A 24,740-nucleotide genomic window follows, 5' to 3' on the forward strand; every position below is an offset into this window, starting at 1 on the left:
TCTTCCCCCTCCCTACCACAACTAAAATAATTTGATTTTGAGCTATACTTGGAGCAGGACTCACCTCAAATCTGATTTCAAATTCCTTGATAGGAGCCCGATCTCAACGCTACCAATCTCCACCATGTCCAAGAACAGTCAGTCATGTAACAGGCTGGATCAAGCAGGGAGAATACATTTTATCGATTGCTGCAGATACCTGTACACAAGCACACACACGTATTTTTGACTTTGCTTGCATGCAATCCGATGTTGGGCAGAGTGAGAAACTGCTTCGCACCTGCCACCATGGCACATGCTCCTGTACCCCACACCGTGGCCTCGTGGAGATCGTGGTTCTGGCCCTACATGCACATGGCCCTACAAGCAAATGTGTGTGCAAATGCAAAGGAGCATTCCTCGCTGTGTAGTGTGTGTATGCTGGGAGGCAAAGAGGTGAAAGCACGGATTTCATTACTCATAACATGTTACTCCTCTGTCCTTTCTTTTTCTAGTGTGTTCCCACTTGTGCTGATTTACAGTCACCACCATTGGGCTTTGCCACCCAGTGTGGGATGCTGAAGTGTGTTAGATGCTACACATATTGAATTGTTTGCCCTCTTTTTTTTTCTTTCCCTCCCTATTCATGGTTGTTTGTTTTCTCTTCATTCATGGCATCAAAAGGACGTTTGAGCAGCAACTACTCAATCCAAATGAAAGGGAATGTTGCTTTTGGAAGATCCAGCAGAAGCCTGAGCAGATCAGATACTAAATTATGAATTAGCTGGAGATTTTTTTCATCTCTCTTCTTTTTCTTTTTCTGGCTTTTCTTTTCTCCCTTCTATTTTCCTAACCCTAATTAAAATGTGCAGGGCACAAAACTGTAATGAAGGACTGGACCCATTATTTTTGTTTATGGCAAAACCCAAGCGGAACAGAACTCTAAATGGGCTCTGGTTGAGTACCATCTCCCTCCATAAAGACCATAATAAATATCAGCCACATTGATTTTCCTTCCCCATGAACCCTTTGCTATTTGTTCTGGTCTAAGTGCACTGTGTTTTCCTCTGAGGTTTCTTTTGCTCTAACTGTTCTATTATCTGTTGTTGTTGTTAATCTGTGTTGAGTGTGTAATTGAGATCCTAAGAGGGAGTTTAAGAGAAACCCCCTTGGGAAGACATCTGACCTACATGAAGAAAGAGAAAAAATAAAATAAATAACCCAAGCCATTGAGGCCAACTGCTCTGTTTACCTGGTGGAGCCATTTCCTTTATCAAGGGCTCTCATCCACCCCAGGCTCAGTTCTCTTTCTGTAATTAGTTTTGCGTATGTGTTTTTAACCTCTACTTGATTTTTGCATTGATTTCTTTGCCTTGGGGGGACATTTGTCTGTTGATTCCCTAGGCCTGATTTTCCCTTTACCTGCAGTTGTCTGCAGAACTGGTGTTACAGTCAGAGATGCTGCAGGCAGAGGTAGGATGTGGCCCCTTTTCCCTTCCCATTTACATGCTGCTGCTAACACCTGTGATTTATCCTGGCCCAAGCGATACAGTACGTGCTAGGGGGTGATGTAAAAGATGTCTCAAAGCGCATGACAGCTACTTAATTCCCCCTGGCTTTCCTAGGGAATAAGGCATGGGCATGGCTGAATGCCTCCAGGGAGACTGGCTAGAAAGGTGTGTTCAGCCGACCTCAGACACTGCCTACCTGCTTTCTATCCACAGCTGGCCGTCTGATCCGGGCAGTCCATGTCCTGAGCACCTGAACTTCCCGTCTCCCTTGTTTGGTTGCTGCCGCAGGGACGTATTGCAAATACGCGGAATCCATTATTGCCTGCTCACTGTTCCAGTTCCCCAGTCTCAGCAGATAAAGAGTTCTCAGTGTTGTCTTAATGTCTCTTTGTAGTTTATTAGAGGCCTAGGAGGCACGAGGGGGAAATGAGAATGTGACTCAGAATTCCCTGTTCTGAGTCACGTGCTTCCTTTGCAATCTCATTTGTAACAAGACTATTAAAAGTAAATTATCTGAGCCAAGCGGCAGTGCTGAAGCGTAAGGGCTGAGGAGAGGGAAGCAACACCCCATCGGGTGTCTCCAGATGCAAGCGGCTTAGCTCAGCCAGTTTAATCTGTCCCTTTCTGCCCATGTTGGGATTTCTGCTCTTACTTTGGGAGGACTGGCAGTGCTGACAGTTGTGGACGTGTGGCTGGCTTGATTTCCCCTCCAGTCCTGATGAAGAAATGCCCCTCTTGGCTGCGGCATGGGGATGTCTTTGGGCTCTTGACATGAAACTGGGAAGAGGAGAGGGAGGTGCCCATGAGACTCCAGCTCTTCTTTCTGGGATGAATCCGTTGATGGAGAGGCTGTGAACTGATGGCTCCACTTGTCTCACGTTTCCATGGTATTTCCATCACACCTGTTTCCAGGGATGTCTAATAAACTGAAGCAAATTGTGATAAGGGATTATAAAGCTTTAAATGATGCTACCGAGCCAAGCCTCCCGCTCTGTTCATTACGACAAATTTCTATTTTCTCCCAGGGATCAACTGCAATTCAAACTGAGGCAGGGTGAGGAGGTGGCTGCTGGCGTGTCTGTGCCTGTGTCAAGCAGCTGGGACTGCTGCAGGTCTCCCGACTTGTCCCTCAGTTAAGGTCAGGTCCTGTTTCTGTTGAAGCAATTTTATATCTCTCAGTGGGGGTTGGATCAAGCCTTTAAGGAATTAGACTCTACTTTAGTTCATACAAGTGAGCTCAGCCTTTCAAAAGTCCCCTTTGATCCCTCCCATTCTGTTCAGGAATTGCTTTGAGTGTATCTATTGACTTTCCATGGAAAGCGGACATATCTATGTAAAAAACCTTGCTGCTGAATGTTTTATGGAAGTAATATTGACCTTCCCGCAGGTGCTGAAGAGAAAAGAAAGTCCTACTTCTCTGTAAAACTAAACTAAAATTGTATTTGATGAGTTCTATAAAATGTTTATAGATTTTTATTTTTTCCTACTTTGTCCAAAACATCTTTTTCCCACAAAGGCCAGAGGCAGAATATTTACAGGGAAAGAGGGGAAACACTTTTTTGAAAAATATTTGTGCTGGCAAATTATTGCAAATTTTTCAGCTCCCAGATGTACCTAAACAAGTAACAGCAAAATTTTGGCTGCATTTGCAGAAAAAAAACCAGCCCAAACCAAACAAAAAAACACAATGTAGGATTTATGTGCTTGTTTCAGGTATAATCAGAATCTAAGTTAGGTTTACTGAGTATTTACTAGCTTTATTAAGTTTACAATGGAAGCAGTACCTGTGCAGTCTTGTGGAAAGTAAATCTAGCTACCGCCCACTCCAAAAAAAACAGGTCAAACTCTGTTTTTCTTGGCAAGTCCCTGCTGCTGCAGTCATGCTCTGCTGTGGCCACAGGCTCATGGATCCTCCCAGACATGTTGCAGATCTTCAGGTGGTGACATTAGTTCCTTCCTTGGGTGACAAGGTGAGTCTCTTCCCACTGGGAGAAAAGAAATGGTTTAGGGTTAGGTTGGGCCTGGAGGGATACCAGATCTCCAGGGGATATTAGCTTGCCAAGCTTCATATGGTGCAGGGATGAACAAAGCCGAGCTAAGCAAAGAAAGATCTGTCCTGTTTCTGAGCTGGTGCCTGGAGGGATACCATGGCACCTGGAAAAGGCTGCAGGAAAAGGCCAGTTCTTCCTAAGAGCAGCTCAAATTTTCTGTTCTTGATGTTCATTGCCTCCCGTGGCTCATAGCCTGACAAGAGCTCATCGCTTATCAGCACCACTTGCCTTAAACACTGCAAACCATCGATCTAGCCTCTTCCATCCCTAGAGTAAGAATGTCTCCAGCAATCAGAGAATGTCTTAAAATGGGAACTGGAGCATTACTTGTTTTGTGTCTCTCAGCTTCAAGTTTCCTAGGTTTTCTGCTAGAGACAGAGTATAGAAATGTTCCTCTCATTTTTAATGAAAGATCACATAATCTGTGTCACAAGAGACTGAGCATAGCAAAAGGTTTCTGAAGAATTTAAAGAGCTCCCACCTAACACACTGCAGTCACAAGCAACCTGTTGTCTAAGATAACCTACAACAACTGATTGTTACAATATACTTAAATATCCACTAACTAAAGATGTATAAACTATGTATAAGCTTCATACATTACATGATCCCTGCTTCCCTCTGAAACCTCTGTCTTCCCACTACGTCTTCTATCACCAATCTAAGTCTCCTTTCTCTGTCTTTTCTCAGCCCCTGGTGGCTTTGCGCAGATCATCCTATGTCATTTGTGTCTGGATCTGGAAATATTTCTCAGGACATTTGACTCATCCATCATTTAGATAATCAGAAGGAAAAAAAACAACAGTGTGCAGCTATGAACATCCATATAAAGCACCAAGGAAAAAAACCCTCACCTTGAACTTCCCTTCCTGCTTTTCTTTTCATTTCATTTGAGAATCTGACTTGACAGTCTTTGCTCTGGCAAGAGTCCCACTGAAGTTATTAAGGGCAAGAGCTTGTCAGGATTAAGAGGAAGGATTTGAAATCTCTGTGAGTGATAGCAATATCCCCGGTTCTATTAGACCAGATAAGTATTCGCAGAGGACATTAACCCTGGTGCCTTGAGCTAGATGGTGACTGCCCTGGGGGGAAAGGAGATGAAGTTCCCAATGGGGAAGCTGCTCTACAGCCACCTGTAATATGGCTGTGCATCCCTTCCCTTGTTCCAAAGTTTCCATTTGTCCATCAGAAGCAGGGTGCTGTTAGCAATGAATGGGCAGGGAGGAACCTAAGTGGGAATTAAGACCTAAAACTCAGTGTTGGCACCGAGTCTGGGCGTGCAGGTGTCTGTCAGAGACGATTACACAGCGAGTGCAGCCCAGTCAGGTGTTTCCAGGCTATTGCTGCTTTGAGGGCTGGATTTGGAAAGGCCACCTAAACTGCCCTGCCATCAGTGGGTGCAAACGTCTGGGAGCTAGCACAAGCACCACAAACAGAGACGGATGTGAGCTGGAGTAATGTTTACTAACTTCCAGCACCCCGACATCTCTGTTTTACCAGTGTAAACTCCTCCTCCTTCTCTGCTCCCATTTTTCAAGGAGGGACTGTTATCATGGATCAAACATTCACCTGGCCCATTTGAAGGGCAAATGCGACTCCTGGGGCAAAAGGCCGATAGAGGGTGTCATCAGGAAAGGAGAAATTAGGATGGAGTCGATTGAAAAAGCTTTTCTTACTCCTCTTTCTGCTTTCCTGGGCCTGCAACACTGGACAGACTCACGGATCATCCGTATTTCCGTCTGGCACTGAGAAAATCCATGCTTTGTGCAGGAAATCAGAGCGCTGCTCATGCCTTCTCCGCTGTAATTCCTGGCCTCACACCCATGGCGTCTACATGCGCACGTGATTCGCAAGCCCTCCTGTCAGGGGGAGATCACATTAATGCGGATGTTAAAACCAAATAAACACTGAAACAAATTTAAAACAAAAATAGCATTTCAGAGGCTGTGTTCCATTCCCACCACCCACTACCATTTATAACTAATTGGGGCTTTGTTATATTCTCTCACCCAGTGACAGATAAATACTAAACTCCACTGGTTAACAATAATCACCCTAATTATGCCAAGATGACATTTACAATACAGGCAATTGCTAATCCATTACCTCACTCTGCTGAATACTAGAACACTCAAATTAAAAGTTATTCACCCACAAAGAACAATGTTTTAGTAGCTGACACAGCTTAGTAAAGGAATTTATTAAGGTAATTTGCAGTATTCCCATAAATAAAACATTCTAGAGTTCCCCCGTCCTCCTCCCCCTTCCCCCAAAATAATCTTTTGTGATAAATCTTTTTTTTCCCTCTCTTGTAGTGCAGTTAGAAGAATAATAATTGAAACTGTCAGACGGAGTTACGTGTTTAAATTTGCTTACCTGAAAGACAACAGAGAGCTGAACATCTTGCATCCCTTCAGGCTCTTCTCGGAGAACTGGGGCGATACTTAGTGGTTTGTGATGTGTAGGAGGTCACTGTGGTAAAACCTTCACCCATGTGGGGTTTCGATGAAACCTAAGGGAGACTCAGAATGAAGGAACGAGGAAGCTGTGACCAGCGCTGAGACGTGCAGTGTGCGGAGGATGCTGGCCCCACGTGATAATCCAGCTGGGACTGGCAGGACTCTTTGGCCCTCATCAGGGAGATGCTGAGGAGGCAGCAAAAGGGCTGTGAGTCTCCTTAAAGACGGCTTCAATTCAAGCACAGGGGTAAATGCTGAGGCCTCTGCTCAGGTGATGTCCCAAACCAAAGCCGAACAAAAATCAGAACACGGCAGCCCGTGTAGCACAGCCCGTGACTAGCAGCGCTGGTGTAGGGAGAAGGCGGGAGAAGGGAGGCACTTGGACCTTTATTGCAGCACCTGGAGGCCTTTTCTTTTAGTGATCTTTTCCTGATCTTATCCCAGCATTAAAACACTCACAAACGTTTTTTCTCTTTTTAAATAAATAATTCTAATTAATTAATATTTGTCAATGGGAGGGAGTCCCATTGACAAATATCAATGGAGTGAGGAAAGGGTTAAATGGACATACCAAAAAATCAGAGCTGGGTTTCATTGCACCCCCTGAGCATCCCCTTGCACCTGGTGCCGGCAAAGCCTCTGCCAGCAGCAGATCCAGCCAAAGGGATAGAGCAGGAAGGGATTTTGGGGGGTTTGGTTTTTACTGTTATCACAGCAGCTATGGCCAAAGCTATTTGCAATAAAGCAGCACGTTGCAGCAAGCCAAGAGTCCCTGCTAGCACATCCCCGCTACGCGCTGGCCACCTGCAGCAGCAAAGCCAGCAGCACGCCGGGTGCCAGCGTCGGCTGAGCCCCATGCAGAGTGAGCAGCTTGTGGGGGAAACAAGGCAAGAATTCAGAGCAGCATCCGCCAGACTGATGGCTGCCTGCTCAGGAGATGGCTGGAGAACTCGGAGCAGAGCTGCCACACATCTGTGTCTCCTGCACAGACCTTCTCTTTCTGCCCAGGCACTTCATCCCAGCGTAAAAAAAGATGTGAGCCATTTGTCTGGGATGTTGAAGCCCCCGGCAGCTGGGCTGGAGCTGTAGCTCAGGGTGGAGAGCAGATGTCCAGAGACCCGGTGAAATGGTCCCTGTGCATGTGCAGCTGAGCTCTCCAGCACTGACACCCTGGGTATCTCCCGTCCCAGACACGTTAGACTTACTCTGCTTATGCAGGTTGTTATCATGATGAACAAACTGACTCCACGTTTTCCTGCCCCATCCATGCACAGCACGGCGTATGTAAGCATCTCTACAACCAGCATCTGGGATATGGGAGCAAGCCCTGCCTTATCCTGCGCTGCTTCGTGGTGATTCTGCCCCTGGCTGAAGCAAGGGAACATGCCGCAGAGCAAAAGCCCTGTCTTTCTGCATTTTGGACCAAAGATGCTCGCAGCTGCAGGGAAGAGCACTGAAGCAGTGCCTACGCAGACGGGCACCCCACACGCTCTGCTACAGCTGCTCTGGTTCAGCTCCCCCCTGCATGATGCTCTCTCAAGGGTAGCCTGGATGCTTCTGGCCGATGGTGACAGATCGCAGGAAGGCAGCTCTTGTAAACAAAGATCTGCAGGCCTTGTAATCACCACAACTCCTTCTTCTCCCCCGGCTCAATTAAGAGACAATGTTTTCCTGCTCACCCGCTCTGCTTTTATTTGCTCTCCGTCTCATGCTTCTGTGGAGTTTTTCCTCCCCTTCCTCCTGCAGCTGAATGTTAATGGACCGGGCGCCACTCCAGCCCCGAGCTCCCAGCCCTGGGCAGACACCCAGGGCACGAACGAGTCGTCTTCCAGAAGTGCTCCTGGGAAAACGGGAGCTTTTGCAAGGGAAGGACTCTGCAAAGGAAATCTGAGTGAGGAAAACGTGTGCCATAAAAGATAAATCTTTAAAACGCGCTAAACCTCACGTGAGGGGTGCTTCTACGTGGAGATAAAGCGGTCTTAATTTGAATGAACTTTATTCCTTCCCAAGGAGGGTAAACGAAGCCTGATTAAAGCCACTTGAATTCTGACTAAGAGAGTCTGCCTGGGGAGTTAATGGCCAGTAACAGGCAGCAAACAAAGCCGGGTAATGCTCAGCACAGTGGGGTTCAAACTTCAGCACATAACTTCTTATGATCTGCAAACTATATTTTATCTCGGTATATAAACTGACAACCCAAATTTGTACAGACACACGAAGACAGTAATATATGCCACTCTTAACTTGCTCCTGTTCAAGGGCTGTAAGTACACAACTGGGGGGGTAATGACAGATTGGAGGAGAATCACTTCCAAGCACAGCTCGGAGGGACGCAGTGACACCACTGCCTCAGCCGTGCAGGCTCACCCAGGCCTGGACCACGTCATCCTGCAACTATCGAAATCACATCTTAAGCGATGGCAGAAGCTTGCTGAGCCCACTCATCCCAGTTGGGACTGCAGTCCCAGTTCTCACTGTCATTCCCCACCTACTTTCCTCTTTTTTTTATTTTTTTCCAGTCTGTTCCCATTAATAATCCCGGTTTTCATTTCTCCCTCAGCCCCTACCTGGTTCCTGCCCAGAAAACCCAAGTGACTCTCTGGGTGAGCCATTTCTCTCCTGATGGAAAGCTCAGCCAGCATTTCAGTGGCACTGCCTCCCAACTCCTTGACTGGGCAACTTAAATAACCCCTAATTTAGGCCATCAGATCTGAACCCAGGCTCAGCACCGGAGCCAAAGGCATGTCTCTTCCCTCCGTGCACCTCAGCGTGTTCCAGCATTTGTCCCAGAGCCCAGCATCTATTTATAAGGCAAAGAGAAGGCTCTGCCAGCCTGAATACTTTGTTATTTTCTCTGACAAAATCTGAATTTTGGTGGCGAGAAGCACTGCCGCTCTGTATGTTTGACCCCACTTAGCCTCTGACATTAGAAATGCAGAAAATTCACAGTCCCACCAAAGCAGGGGAACTGTAATTGCATCGCCACTGACAGATGCTGGTTGTTGAACTGTGAGGAGCAACAGGGGATTTCGGGCTCTCTGTTCTTAAAGGCACAGAAAGATGGAGTTCCCGTCTTCCTCACCGACCTCAGTTATCTTCTGTCTTTTCTGTTTTGAGCTGCACATTTCTTTTCTGCCAAGCTTCTGCTTTCATGGGACAGTGCCTGGGTTTTACACTGGAAGTGCCTGGAAGTGATGGAAAAGAAAGAATAAAAGAAAGAGGGAGGGAGAAAGGGAGGGAGGAAGGAGTAACATTAAAATCAACAGTTTCTCTTCTTTTCATTTTAGGTCAGAAAAAGTCTTCCCAACTTTACGAAAGGCATATTGAAAAAAAACCAGTAAATTCATGAACATGCAGTTATTACTTAGCAGACAAATTACATTTCTTCCGAAATGTTCCAAAATGCATTCATTTTCAGAGTACATTACTTTCATAATACTGTGTGGAACATTAAATGAGAATTTCCCTGACTTGGCTACAGAGCACATTTTTATATTTCATAGTCTGACACAGAGCCCAGGGTAAGTAATGAAAATCTTTTCGAAAAGTGACAATCTTGTCTAGCAGCCTCGCCTGTTGAAGAGATTGCAACATAAAACAGATGAGTGCCCTGCTTGACAGCTAATTGTGTCGGGCTTAATTACAACAAGCAGAATTTAATCGGCTGTGCAGTGCAGTTTTTTAGGATGGGGGAACCATCTGGAATGTACCTTGCTCCTAGGCTGATGGAGGGGCGGGCATCACTGGATTTCAAAGACAGGGGAGCAACCGTGTGCGGATTTAAATGCAGCAGAAGTTCCTTCCCTAATGTATTTCATTTGAGCTGTTTGATGAATTTCAGAGATATTTATGCAAACCTGCACGCTGTTGCCTCGCGAAGACAAGGTCTTGGAAGCCTTCCCAGGCTCAATTTGATGAGCCTCGTTCCCCCTCCGTGGCCCTGTGCCGTGGCCAGACCTCGACGTGGAGCTGTCAGGTTTCACGGACTGAGTCCCTCTCTCGGTCCCTCGCCTTGCTCCGCTGCGACGCCCGCCTCTCGCTGCCCCTGCGATCCTCCAGCCGGCTCCATCAGGTGCGGGCAGCCCCAGCACAGGACAGAGCTGAGCTGCAGCCAAGGCAAAGTGCTGGAGTGACGCCTTCCTCAGGGCCAGTCTGGCGTCGTTGGCTTGGTCTGCCTCGCAGCCTGGCACGAGGTGCCCACGCCAGGAGCTGGAGAGCTGTGTTTATGTCGGCCTGAAAAAAAAAATGAAAGGGAAGTGCCCTAAGTCAGGGATCTCCAGGCTTTCATGGGCACAGCAGGAGGGGAGGGACGGGAAGCAGGCACCAGCCCTTCGCACTGTTGTATGTCCCATTTCAAGGCTGAACATCGGCACCTAGGGAATACAGGCTGCAGAGTACTCCGGCACTGACCCTGGCGAGGCTGATGCCATCTCCTGCTGAACTCTGGTGGAAACAGGCTATTGATAACAGACAGGCTCCCTGAGAACTGCAGGCTAAAGCAGTTCTTCATTTTCTCCCCCTGAATACATTTAATACCCAGCTATTAAAATAGTCCTCTGTCATGTCAGAACAAGGAAGAACGAAACATGCATTTCAAAGCCTTTGAAACAACAACAAAAGGCTCGTGCTAGTGCAGGAATCCTTTGGTACCGCATGCCTGGCAATAGCTGCGTGCCCACGGACTGGTCCCTGCGGGCAGGGACGGGGCTGCTCCCATCCCTGGGAGCCAGCAGCCAGGGCAGGAGCCCGGGAGCGAGGGGCAAGCAGGGCCTGGCTCCAGACTGCCCTCCCTCGTGCACAAAGGTATCTGTGCCGGCACAGCGTGGATTTGGATACAATAGCCCCAGCCAGCGGCGTGCCTCCATCTTCGGGGCAAAGAATTAATCCCGGCCAACTTTCAGGACAAAGTCGGTCACAAAATGACATCTCGGAGCTCGCAGCGTCTGCAGCGTGTAGATGGATTCCTCACTTCAGGGGTGTTTTACCTGTCTTTGCTGCTGGGTAAGCAGCGTTGTATGGAGTGCTCTGTATCTCTCCACGCCTGTCTCCATCCACCGAGAGCTGGGGGAGCAAGGCCTCTCCGGAGGGAGCCCCAGCAGGGGTTTCTCAGGAAGGAACATCCCCCAGCACAGCCCTCACGGCCTCTCCTGGCCTGGCCTGGCCCCTCCGTGGTTTGGCTCACGGCTGCTTGTGCAGGGCTGGTTGCTATTCCCCGCCACATGGCTATAATCTGCTCCCCGACTTCAGCTGCTGGTTTTGCTTTGGCTCTGCTGTGAGGTTCCTTCACCTCACGCAGCGTTTCTCTTGGTGTAATCGACTCGAGGCGTCTTCCTCCTTTTTTCTTTCCCCCTGTCCGTTTTATCCAGCCTTCTGCAGTTTGATCTCGGAGAGGCTGCCGGGAGCTCCCTGCTGGGTTGACATTGCTCCGACACCTCCGTCTCCTCCGTCAGGCAGAGCAGTGGTTGTCACCTTCCTCGTGTCAGGGCCGTGTCCTTACCTCCCCTTCCCTGAGGCTGCATTTTGGCCTACCTCCCACCTCCATGGAAGCGGCGAAGCCTCTCGGAAGGGTGGATGTGAGCCATGGGATGGAGGCACTTCCCCATGCAGGGCAAGGGCTGAGCCCAGCAATCCGAGTGCTCTGGGTGACCAAGCAAAGCAAAGCCCAGGGCTGGGCTCTGCAGGGGCTCATCCACAGACTTGTGGGAGATCAGGATGGGCTTTGGGCTGGTTTTATGCCTGTGGTCCTTGACAGGGTCCTTAGGAAGGTGGAGGGAGCTCAGCCTGGGTGCTGTGCGCCAGGCACTGGACTCGGTAGCACTCAGGAGGAGTCACATTTAGCTGCAAGCACCTGTAAAACCAGCTCCGTTGTGCAGCTGGGAGGAGAGGGGCTGGCAGCATCTTTTGGGTGCTGTAGGCTGCTGCCTGACACCACCTCCCTCAAACACTTCGGAGAAGCTGCCTGCAATCTGCCTTGTAACTGAAAAAAGAAAAAAGCCACAGCGGCTCCGGGCTCCGGTGTTCTCACACCTAACCCAGCAAGTCTGTGCCCCAGTCCAGGGGCTGCTCTGGGTTTACCTGGGAGGCAACTGGGAGCAGAAATGAGCACAGGCCCTACATTCTTTGACCGTACACTGGGTGCATTGAAGCAGAGCCTCTGTGCAGCCAAATGTTCCCCCTCAAATGTCGCTGTGGGTCTGCCAGTGACCCCTGTGCCCGCCCAGTGCATGGACAGGGAACCGATACACCTGGTGGGGCATCAACAGCCTGTACAGCCTGGCTGTAAGCAGGCAGCACGACATGCTGGTCACAGCAGGCTGGCAGCACCTGCAACACCTGGGTTCATTCCTGGGTTTCTCATATAACCTTGGGCAAATCACTTGCCCTTGTGTTTTTTTGCCCCTTTGTTCAAATGAGGGGAATGAGACCATCTGTAGGAAAAGGCTTTGAGTTCTCTAGAGAAGCAGCTCCTGCATCCCACACTCATTGTGAAACCTTCCTTCTGCTTCTTCCCCTCTCTCCTCTGTAATTTTCAGGCCAATAATCATTAGCCATCCCTCAACGAGCTCCCCTCAAGGCAATTAATTACTATCTATTATGCCCATTTTACAACTGTGAAAACCAAGAGGCAAGGTCAGACTCTGGCAGCCTAGAAGTCAGAGGCAGGGAGCCTAGGAGGTCAGTCCATTCTCCATACCAGCATCCCTGCTTTGACCACTAGACGCTGCTACACTCAGAAAACCTATCAGGGAAAGCCAGGCGACAAGCATTGTCCACAGTGCTAATCTTCAGAGGACCATATTAGTGCAATTTGATGTCAAGACGCCTTATCTATCATGAAGCAAAGAGTAAGATTAAAGGACTGGAGTTACAAGTGCCTTTTTGTTTGCACTAACTGGGTGAGTGCCTGTCTGGAAAACAGAAGCTTTCAATCTAAATTGCTGTCACGTTTCCCATGCAGGAGTAGATTGGTCTCAGCACCCTTATTAAAAATACTACGAGCATTCTACAGCTGCGGCTTGAAACTCCGCAGCTCTCAGTCAGGAGGTTGCAAAGTAGATGTTGAACACCAGATACCGATCACTGCTACTCTGGTGTAAATCTGAAGCAGCTTCCCTGACGCCAGCGGAATAACTCCTGGATTTACACCAGACCCGATGCCGGGGACCTGCTTGCGTTCCCCAGCCTCTTTGCACCAACTCAGCTGCAGCACATCCTCTGCTCTCCCAGACCAGCGGAGCTGCTGTGGAACAGGGCAGAGCTGCACAGATTTGCTCACTGATGCTGCCTCCCGTTCGCCACATAAATCCTGATACACTCTGGTGTAAAAGAGAGTCAGAATAGGTTCCTTTCAACCACACCATATCTCTGGGAGTTGTTACTCCAGAGCATCCCTGAAACCACTGGGGAGAAGAAAGAAGGGATGTTGGAAAAAGGCTAGGTTAAAAAAAAAAAAAAAGAGAAAAGGGAAAAAAAGGAAGAAGATGGAGTAGGAGAAATGCAAAAAAAGAGAGGCAAGGAGGAGCACTGAACAGAGGGTTATCAAAGGCTTCTGTTGTGTGCTTAATGATGCTTTAATCCCATAATGACATGGAGGCACACGAACATGAATATGGAAGGCAGGTACAGCCAGGATCAAACGTGCTTGTTTTTTTTGTGTGTGTGTGTGTTTTCACCTGAAATGCATCCAAAACACACTGTCAAATAGTGTTTGCTACACTTGTCTCCTGCTGCCACTACTCTGCCCGGCAGCTACGCTGACACCGCTCCAGCAACAGGGTTGAGGGAGGGAAAAGGGACTGCAAACTTCCTTGGGGAAGAGGATAATAACCATAACAGAGATCAGTATCCTCCTGAGACCGCCCGGCTTCGCTACTAGCAACAACAGCCCCGCAGATGGCAGTGGCAAGTTAAAATCCAGCCAGCTCCGCTCTTTGCCTCCAATAGCAGCCTACATGTCTCAGCAGATAGAGTTCCTTGAATATTGACAAAGCCAACAACTTTTACCAGGCCCGGGCTGGTTTTCTTCTTGCTTAAAGGGAAATCTTTCCTCTTTGTTTTCTCTTCTTCCCTGGGCTTGCTTCAGAGGCGTTAGCGGAGCCGCAGCGCTGAGAGGTGCAGGGAGGCAACAGAAAGGGGGGACACGGGGCTGTGACAAGCAGAAACGTGGAGACACGAAGGTGATGCTGGGGTCCAGGGAGGAGAAGCGTGAGGGAGTGAGGGGCGCAGATGCAGGAGGAGGCAGCTGAGCAGGGTAAGGCCAACTTACCTTTGCCTGGGCACTCGTGCAAGCTCCGGGTGAACCCCAGGCTCCCTGTGGCCCCTGGAGCACTGCAGATGAGAGGCTGCCGTTTCTTCCCCTGTATTTATTTGCGTGGGGCCACGAGTGCACAGGGGACTTTATAAGAGCAGGAAAACGGAGCTCTGGCCTTTAAGAACTTTGCGACTCAGCAAGGAGAGAGAGGATTAATATGAGCTGGTGCCTTGGAGGGCAGCGGGGAGATGAAGTTCACGAGAGGGACTTATATCATCAAGGCATGGGAACAGGCGGTGACCACAGCGAGCTACCTATCCACGGGCTTTAAGCAGTCGGATATTGCATTGTAGTGTCCTTTCTCACCTGCTCTTCACTCGCATTTCCAGCAGAAAAAACAAATTCCTAAGTGTAACTCCATCAAATTCAAAGAGAACTGCAGACATCTGTATTCTTTTCCCCTTAACTGAAGCTCAGAGCTCAGCAGGACACTAAAGAGTGGTTTTTCTTCTCCAGAGCTCTCAATTCACAGGGGAAAAATGGGACTCTGGCACTCTGGATTCCTGTGCCCTCCAGGATACAAAGTGACATCAGGCAACATGAGAGCTGAGTGCCGAGACCTTTGCTGAGTGAGGAACGGCGTTAGTGTAAGCACAGTAAAGGGCTGAGAGCCTTTCAGTTCTCTCCCTGTTGAGCTCTGCTGACCACTTGCTCTGCTGGGCCAGAGATGCCCTCTGGGCTCTCTGCAAAGGGAAAGTGGCCTCCGGGTGGGCATGTCTGGCTTCCTCCCTCTTCCACGTTGTGCTCCCTGCAGTACCAGGACTGGTAATTTTCAGCAAGTACTCTTTGGGCACTTGCTCTCATTCTGCAGCTTGGCCCTTTTCTCACCGTGTGGCTCTTTGACCTTTGGCCATGCTCCACATGTACAACATCCCAGGTTTAAATGAGGTAAAAGATTAAGTATGCAGAGTGTGAGCTGACTCCGGGCTGCCAGAGCTGGGAAGGGAGCAAGGGGATGTTAACATAAATCCATCACCCCTGGCTCTCTTGCTGAAGTTGAGCAAAACTGCTCCAGCAAGTCTGATGCTATGGAGGATCCAAGGAAGTGCTGGGAAATCCTGATCACTAGAGGTAGCCTGAGTGTTTCGTGCTCCCAGCCTTGCTGCTGTAGGTGAAGACGCCTCCTTTAAAAGGCCCTTTTACTTTCTTGGTCTTTCCCAACGCTTTTTTGTCATCCTCTTTTCTCTCATCCTTCCCCACTTGCCAATGAACGACGGATCTGTCGTCTCCACGTTTCCAGGGTAACGACAAAAAGTTTCCCTCCAGCCCAGAGGTAGAGCAAACCCATTCTGCTGGAAAATTCAAAGCGAGGATTAAAATTTATAAAACAGCACACGACCTAGTGCAGCATCACCCGCTCCTGCCAATTCATCCAAATCGCTGCACATAAGCAGCAAAGCTGGGGCCACCTGCACGGGATTATTCAGCGGGTCCCTCGGGGCAGCGGAGAGCCAGCTCTCGCCTGCAGTGGACGGAGTTTTGTTAGCAGAGGCTGCTGGGCACCAGCGGGTCCCGTGGCTCCTTCTAGCCTGTGCTCCTCTGACTAATAACGTTAGTGGATCCAGACACTGCCTGGAGAAGGGGGGAGAGAGCAGCTTTGTTTTTAATGACGGTTCTGGATCTTCCAGTTGGCCTGCTTGATCCTCTCTTATCTGATCTGGCAGCAGTAAAGAGGAGAGGCAGCGAGGAAGAATAAGGAGAACAACTTAAGCCCACATAAGGGTTTAAGTATTCCTTAAGCAAGACATGGTCTGGGTCGATTGGCTTCCCAAGAACCCTGTACAACAAAGCCAGCGATCTCCTGAGGCAACAACTGGCGATATGAAGGTCTGGAGCAAATGACTTTGCAAGACTTAAAGGCTAACAACTTATGCACTTAATATTTCAGGCCATCAAATGTCTTTCTTCCTGAATGAAACCTCTGGGAATTAAGTACCTGAGCTCCTCTCTGAAACCGATTCCAAGGCATCTCTCAGCTTTTAAGCACCTGAATTTCTCAGGCACTTTTGTTGTGCCTCTCACCAAACCATGCTCCCTGCCCGTGAAGGGTTTACATCCCAGCGATAAGACAAGAGCCAATAGTTTGATGCCAACAGATGGAAGCAATAAGCAAGTACAGTGACTGTAACAGAAATAATAAACAACCCCACATAGAACATTTTCTTCTGTGCTAGCCAAGGAAAGTCCATTAATTCTCATCTAGAAATCCCTGTAACATTTGCAGCAAGGATGTGCCATGGCTGTGCGTGCTGCTGCCCCACAGCACACATTTGCCTTGGAAATGCGAGCCATCACCGGTGAATTCTGCTGTTTTCTCCTACCAGCTCATTTCCAGGTTGTCCAGGGAAGCAGAATACACTGATTAGCACAAGCTGAGCTGGACGTGGGTGAGGACCAGGCAGGATGGCAGGGAAGCAGCCTCTCTCCTTGCAGACGGGCTGAGAGGGTCCTTCTCGCTCTGCGGACTGGGCTGGTGAAATGCTGGCACGAGACGCTGCATTTATAACATCACGAGTTACACATGAAGAGATCCCGAAGCATAATTACTAATAAATGTTTAATTAATAGCTTATGCACGTGTTGATAAGTTCATTAAAATGATGCATGAGCACATGAATATTCCTGAGCAGGCAGGAGTGAGCGAAGTTACTGCTGGGAAGTGTGTTAACAAGGGGATTACACGGGTTGCATATGGAGGCTGCAAGCGCTCCGCTCGCTCCTCTTAGATGAACATTTTACGGCCTGCTAGGACCAAACAATCTCATTGCAATCTCCTTTTAACAAATCTCCCGCTTCTCCTCTTTAATATAAACAAATAGACGGTGTTTTCCTGTTAACAATAACATCCAGCAGTGTGGACCAAAGCAAATGAGTTAATTGCTTCGAGAAGCTTTAGCCGCATTTCCATCCACTGGAATGATTGCTTCTGGAAAAATAAACACTCAAAGCCTCCAACAACAAGCAAGACACCTAGAAGGTCAACTCCAACAACTGCTGCTGTGGAATGGAGAATTCAATAAAACCAAGCACTGCATGATTTTGTCTGCCTAGGCTCTTGCCCTCTTTTTTCGCTCCAGAGAACCGAAGCTGATGAGGTCTGCAAGTGGTTGCCCATTGCGCCGCAGCTCCAGAAAAGGCCTTGAGCCACAGCCCCTGCTAATTGCTAGCGCTTGCCTTTTGTTCCTCAGCCTTTCTTTCTGCATCTCAGTACAGACACTCAGGCTGGGATGGAGGCAGAATTGTGGACAAATTCAAACGCTGCCTGCTTTTGAAGCCTCGAGGAAGCGTGTTCTGGTTCTTGGCATCGTTGCACGAGCTGTTTTTGGCTGGGAGTATGAACAGCAAAGCCAGGGTAGCAGAAGAGCTGCTCTATCTAATCTCATCTTCTCGAACTAATAATCTCTCTAGCTGTTCATGCTTTATATCTGTTCTGTATTCTAACTAATCTATTTTATTGGTGCCTCATCCATTCTGGATCCCGTCTCATCTGTTCTAATGATTTATAATCCAGACTGGATTCTGAGAACAAGTTTTAAAAGGCTTTTGTGAGAAGATTAAGACTTGCTATAAATTGTATAGTCTGTGTGCATTAGGTGCCTAGATCTGGGTCAAAAACATGACGGCTACTCCTAAAGTGCTTGGGAAATGTGACCCTCTGCCCCCGGGACTGAGTCCATTCCAGCTAGATTCAGGCAACTTTCCATCCAGGTGTAACGTGGCCGCCGTGCCTGGAAGGGCAGCAGCAGGGAACCAGGGAACCTGTATTGCAGATCTACAGCATCAGTCTAGGAGAGATGAAATACGGTATTTGTGGCATTTAGGCCCATTTGTGGCATTTGTGGCACATTTGTGGCATTTGTGGCCTTTTGGTCCTTCCACAATACAAACAAAAGAGGGAGGCACAGATATGCCTATCTTTGCAGGTGCCCAAAAATATCAGGCTGCCTGAGAGATATTTCCTAAGAGATATTTTCCGCCTGTGAGCAGAAGTGAACAAGCCCCAGCCTTCTCCTCCATCACGTTCTGCTATCTGTTGTGGGTACTTCACCGAGCACTATCAAAAATCCCTGTAAAGAATAATAAAAACCTCAGCTTGTGACCAAGGCGGCTCCAATTATTTAACAACCAAATCTGGAGTAACTCCACCCCTGTTCCCAGGACAGACCCGAGCTCTCTGGTGGCGGTGCGGGGTCTCCCCGCACCCACGCGACAGGCGCGCGCTGTGCCCGCGCCATCTGCTCGCCGCCAGACTCGCCTCCCACGCGGCAAGGCAGGAGCACCCGTGCGCTGAGCATCCCCGGGGAGCTCCGAGGCTTTCTGCAGGGCCGGGAGGACAGCTTTGGATCCCGAACCACAGCCGCTTTCCCTCTGCGTACCCGGCTTTGTACCTTCTCATCCAAAGCCGGTTGTGATTACAGCCTCCCAGCACCTGAAGTAATGGTCCTGCTCTAACATCACCCAACGCACCCATCAGCTTCATTCTCCCTTTTCCTATGTGCCACTTTTCAAGTGCTTTGAATGCGAAAACCATCTGAATACAAAGAATCGCTCTGCTTAACACAGTACATCTCGCCCCGCACAGGATGCTTTGGCTCGTATTTTGTGCAGACAGAGGAAATGGAGCCAGTCTCATTGCTAAATAAATAAAATAGTGACTTACTTGGGAAAAAACCTCTAATGAGGTCATGAGGGGTGAAATGCCACCACTGCAACTGGTGACCTTTTCTCATTTCCAAAACAACATTTGCTAGATATAGACACACACTACTGGTTGTTTACAAAGTGATTGAGGATTTTTGCTTACAGAGAGATCCCAGTTTCTGACTTTTGCTACTGCCCACAACCTCATTCCGGCAGTGACTCTCAGATAATGACTTGCAGCCTTGCGAGGGATTTCGCTGAAACTTTGTGGGAAAGAAGTCGTCTCTTCTGAAGCCAGACAGCAGGACAGGAGGTTGGAAATATTTAATTTGCTAACAGCCACCAGCGAGCAAGAAGAGTTTGGTAAATAAGCCATAAGAAGCCCATGGCCTACCCTGCTTTGCCCCAAGAAAAGGGAGTGGGGGTGGCAGGTGAAAAGCTGCTGAAATGCTGCTGAGGAGCAGCTCCAGACCACTGGACCCAACGCTTCTGAGCAGCCCAAGCCTGGCCCAGTCCCAGCAAGCACCCAGCCCCTGCAGGCAACTGTGTTGGTTGCATACCCATGCCCTCGAGCATGCACACACCCATCTCAGCAGCTCTTTGCCTCCCACCTTGGTCACACTGTAAATGAGGAGGTTAAGCCCCCAGCCATCAGCGAAACAGCCACATCTTTCTCCTTGACATTCAAGTGATTGAAAAGCTCCTTGTAGGGTCGAGCACAGTGGCTTTTAAATAATGCATTGTGTTTGTTATTGTGTTGGCATTTAAGTGCTGGCTGAGAGAGGACAAGCAACTGGGGCCCCAGTGCTCTACGCTCCTTACAACGGGGTATCTGTGATATGCCCTAGGTCTTTTGAGAGAGCAGCCCAAGAGGACAGACCTCTCCTCTACCCCCACAAGCCATGGCCACGTTCCCGACCACAGCAAGAGGCACGGTGGGGACATCACCGGTCTGTGAATGAGGAGAGAGGCCCAGCAGGCAGAATCCACTTTGCTGCCTCTCAGCTGAACATTTTGGAGGACCTGGTTTGAGTTTTCAGGCTGGTGATGTGTTACCAAGAGCTGTCACTTCTACTGGGATCAGTCATCTTGAGTGGTGTGTTAGGAGGTGGCGGCACACCTCTGCCTGGGATCACTGCGCAGAGATGGGGAAAGGGGAGCTGGCAATGCTCATGACCTCCTGCCTGCACCTTCTCCACTGCCGTTTGCCACTGCAGAGTGCTTTATTACTGAAGTCACCCTCTGACACCTTGTTTTAAAGCTGCTGACGAGCTCTGTCCCCACAACCCTTTCTCAATATCGAAACCCACCCAGGCCCCAGCACTTAGGAGCTGATAAAGTCTCTCTCCTTCCACTGTGCATCATCTCTCCCCGATCCTGCAAGACACCAGAAAAAGAGCAGGGCAGAAAGGAGGAAAGGCATGAGGTGCTCAGGGCCACGAAGAACAAGGGGAGAAAATGTGGAGATGATTTTTTCATTGTCCTGACACAACTGGACTAAAAGCATCATGTGCATACGCGAGTGAGGTGGGGACATCTGTAACGCAGACAGCCGAACCGCCTCGCGGTGCTGCACCAGCCTCCCTTTGCAAAAGAGTGAAATGTGTGCGATCCTGTGCAACGTGCCTGATGTGCCTCAGGAATGGTGATTTTTGAGGAAGCTGCTGCTCTGCACCACACACCCTTGCCTGCAGTATCACTGTTAGCGTGCTTGCTACAGCCCTGCCATACACAAAGGGTAACCGTGCAAAAAACAGAGGATCTACTCCAGATTTACACCATGACAGGAAGAGAATTTTGGCCCAGATCATTTATGTGTGATTTTTCTTTTTCTTTTTTCAAAAGCAATTAATTAGCCTTGGTTTACAGCAACTTCCCTTCCAGCAAAAATCAGGCCTTGCTGCGATAGCAGCCCTAATTGCCATGTCAGATATTTCATAGCCCCATTCATTCCCCAGCACCATCAGCTATTGTTATAAATTAATAAAGCCTGGACACATCCCGTATTTAAGAATGAAAGCAGAGAGAGGGAGTGTGACGGAGCCTTAAAGAGACAGGGGATCGGAGGGTTCCTGGCAAGACCCCTCGTCTCTCATCTCCTTGCCTCCTTCCCGAAAACAACACCAAAATGTGCATCTGGAGGTATTTCTAAATGCAGCTGCCTAAAAACACATCCATTCAGAATTACAGGGTATTTTTAGACTGTAAAAGGGAGCAGATATAAATACGTCTTCATTCCTGCTGCAATCCAATTGGTTTAATCAGTTACATCACTGATAGGCTTGATCCATGCTGTACAAACACAGCTTTAATTACAGAGCAAGCACGCAAAACATATATGTATGTGTGTGCATGTGGTTATACGTATGTTTATCTATATAATATATAGATATTTATACACAGGCATAGACACACATACCCCTCCCTTCTCTATTAAAAAAATGCTGCCTGAATCATTTTCACAAATAAGACAAACCCCATATTTTGCTGGCAAAACGATTACGGCTGTCAGATCTGACGGACGCTGTGCCTCCGATGAATAATTCATGGCAGCTAATTATAAGCTGGCAGATTTCTGGCATTGTGGCCCGAATGGGTTGGAGATCCCAGTTATCTGTGACTGATCTGATCCTCCCGAGGTCCTGAGACACCAGAACAGAGGGACAAAGGGGTGGCATTACTGTTGCACAAATGGATTTGCTGCACATGAAGTGATTTAGGTGGGGACTCAGCCCTGCTCCTAAGTACTACATGCTACTGCAGGACCCTGAAAGCGTCCCCCAAAGCCACAAAGGTTGCATGCGCCGAACTGTACGCAAGGATCCCAGCTCCATGGATTTGATAAGGGTAATCGTTAGGTGAAACAGCTACACAGGTCTGCCTGCTGCCCCTGCGTCCTATCTCCAGCGGTGGGCAGCAGCAGGCGGCCAAGTCAAGAGCAAAAATTAGGGGTAAGATTTCAAAGCCAGAGCCTGGGCTACCTTTTCTTCCCAGCACTGCTTCCTGCAGCTCTTGTACCTCTCCTTTTTATGATCCTCACTAGCAAGAAATAATGTGGCTCCTCCCTTCCCCTTTGCTAAATGCGACAGAGCCCCTGCGGCTGGTGTCAAGCAGCCTCTACCAGACGGCAGCGAGAGCCGAATCTTTCAGACCTGCAGCAGAAGAGCTTGGAGGGCACAAGAGGCTCTGACCCAGCCTCTGCTAATCCACTGCAATGAGGCAAACGCAGAGCCTCTGCTGAAGTCCACAGGCACAAAGCACACCTGTAAGCTCCGTGCTGAATCACAGTGCTGGTGTGTGAAAGTGAGGAAGAGGAGGGCCACGGGGAAGGACAACACAGCAACTGGTTGCACTGGTCTGACTGGGAAGCAGAAGCACTGCAGCAGGCAGTGAGCACTGTGGCTGGACTGGCAGTGGGAGGCTCGTTGTTACCTGGTACTGGTTTTGCAGGCAGCGTTTCAGATGTCCCTCACTCCCATCCCTCCTCTGCACTTCATTGAGAGCCTGCCGTGAGGGTCTGTAGCTCTGGTTTAAAGATACCTGCTTCTTTGGGGCTCTGGGGGCTTCACAAGACTTTTATTCACCCATCAGTCACTGGCTGGAGAACAAAACATTACAGGCACAACTAGAGGTCAAAAGAAGACCCCTGTTCAAAGCCATCTCCTCAGCGGGAGTTAAATAGGGCATCAACCTCCATCGCCAAGCGCGATGCTTCTCTGAGGCTCCATTTCCATGGCCGGAGCTCGCCTCTGAGCGAACAAGAGGCCAAAATTGCAGGCTTTGACTGGAGATTTCAGAAAAATTGTGAGGCTCTGACCCACACCAGGAGACCTGGGCCAAGGATGGCAGATGGCAAAGATTAGAAAATCCATGACCACAAACTCCGTGTCTGAAACATTCGAGGCAAATTTCTTTAGGCTTCTACAACCCATTAATCTTCTACCCGGTAATATAAGACTTAACGCTGTTAGCACTGAACACTTAAAGGGGGAGATTCAAGGCTCATTGGTTCAACCCATCCAAGCAGTCTTGAGCTTCAGTGCATATTTCACTTCAGCTCAACACAGAGCCAGTTATAACTGGTAAAACCTAAAAGAAAAAGCTCCTGTTTGAGCCCCTGCCCCCCCTTACAGTCCCATTTCTGACCGAAAACAAAACTCCCATGGGTGACTGTGAGAATCTGAAAGACAGCTCTGATTCCTCACTGGCATGTGGGGTCGTGCACACTTGTTCCAGCTCTGTGTGCCACCACTGCACTGGTGCTCCAGAAGCAGATCCCCAGATCCCAGAGGTACTGCTGACAACACCTGAGGCAGAGCAAATAACCTCATCACACATCCATCCACGTCCCGGCTCCCCTCAAAATAAAAGGGCAGGTTATGAGCAAGAGAATGAATGTCCCTAATAAGGCCAAGCCTGGTAAATAACATTATGCCCACATTTGCTCTGAAACCATTCATATTCTTCCAAGCAGAAAGGTAACAGGAGTTGTACAGCAATAACAGATCGTCAACTGATGGGAGCTTTCAAGGTTTGTCTCTTCTCTCAATGCACGCTATAAAAATTACCCCCCAGAGTCTTTTCTTTCTCTTTCCTTTTCCTCTTGACATACTGTCGACATAAACTTTCTCCCTGCAAGGAGATTTCTTCTTCCGTGAGTCCCAAGCTCAGTGACATTCTTCATGGTGCCCTGGAGCACAGGGCCTCCGCGTGCGTCTGTCTCTTTGGTGTGAACTTAAAGATCAAGAGTCATTCATTTACAAAAATAGTGAGGGCACATTTTCTCCTTCGTGCCCGAGCCTCTTCCTGAGTCTAAGGAAAGGGGAAACGGCTCAGATTAAGAAGCAAGTAAGCAGCATGCACGCTCAGGCAATGGGTAGAGTGTGCATGTCAAGATAATTGCAATGCGGAGAAGACAGACACGGCTGCTGATGTGCATAAATCCCCCTTGTCTATAAGCTGCCTTCTCCACCCTACGTTTCCTCTGCAGTTTTAATGTTTTGTTTCAACCTTTGGATTGTATTAAAATATTAATGCTAACGTTTTATTATAATTTTATATTCCATGTTTAATATTTTAATACAATCAAAAGCCCAAATGAAATCTTTCAACATTATCGGGTGAAATGATTATGCGCAATTGAAACAAAGCAATCCACCAGAGCCAGGAAGATGTTTTCCTGGAATTTTCTTTCCCTGGGTACTTACCACATGTCATTCCCTTGTTGTGACAGGAAGACCCCTCCCCACATCTAAAATATTAGGAATTCAATTCAGTTGTGCATCCAAGTGTCTCAAATTGAACCAAACGTCAGTGATGGGGCTCAAGAATTGCCTTCTCAAGAGATCTGATGTGTTTCTGGGGCCCGAAAGGAGCAGAGATGCCCTGGGCAGTCAGGTGCTGAGCGAAGATGGGAGATGCAAGGAGGCACAGCCCTGCTGCCTCATGCCACGTGCCACCCCAGCACCCCATCCCCTTGTGTCCAGACCCCTAATTCTGCCTCCCCAAAGCGCCCCTCAGGTCCTAACAATTTGGGGATCCCTCCTGGGTCCCGCATGCCTGTGACACCCCCTGTTTTATAGCACGAGGAAACTGCTAAGACTTGCAAACAATTTTTCAATTTAAGGCAGATTAAGAGCAAAATTCTAGTGGGACTAATAGTGTGTAATCTTCTTTACATTTCTCCCCTTGCTTTATGAAGAACAGTTCACTGCAATGGCGTATTTCACACTCTGATGCTGATATTTCAATTTCCTGCTTAAGTTACAATAAAAACTGCCCACACTGC

General features: G+C 48.6%; 1 long non-coding RNA gene across 1 annotated transcript in view; it reads right to left on the reverse strand.

Moving 5' to 3' along the window:
* Nucleotides 1-8,214: 8,214 nt before the first annotated feature.
* Nucleotides 8,215-24,740, reverse strand: part of LOC106044979 (uncharacterized) — a 63,593-nt gene continuing 47,067 nt past the window's right edge. Inside the window, exons 6-7 of the long non-coding RNA XR_010826787.1 lie at nt 9,858-10,233; nt 8,215-9,185 (exon numbers count right to left, since the gene is read on the reverse strand). This is a non-coding gene — a long non-coding RNA (uncharacterized lncRNA). The remainder of the gene's footprint in view (nt 9,186-9,857; nt 10,234-24,740) is intronic.

This window comes from Anser cygnoides, chromosome 27 (genome assembly GCF_040182565.1).
Source record: "Anser cygnoides isolate HZ-2024a breed goose chromosome 27, Taihu_goose_T2T_genome, whole genome shotgun sequence".
Classification (NCBI taxonomy): Eukaryota; Metazoa; Chordata; class Aves; order Anseriformes; family Anatidae; genus Anser; species Anser cygnoides.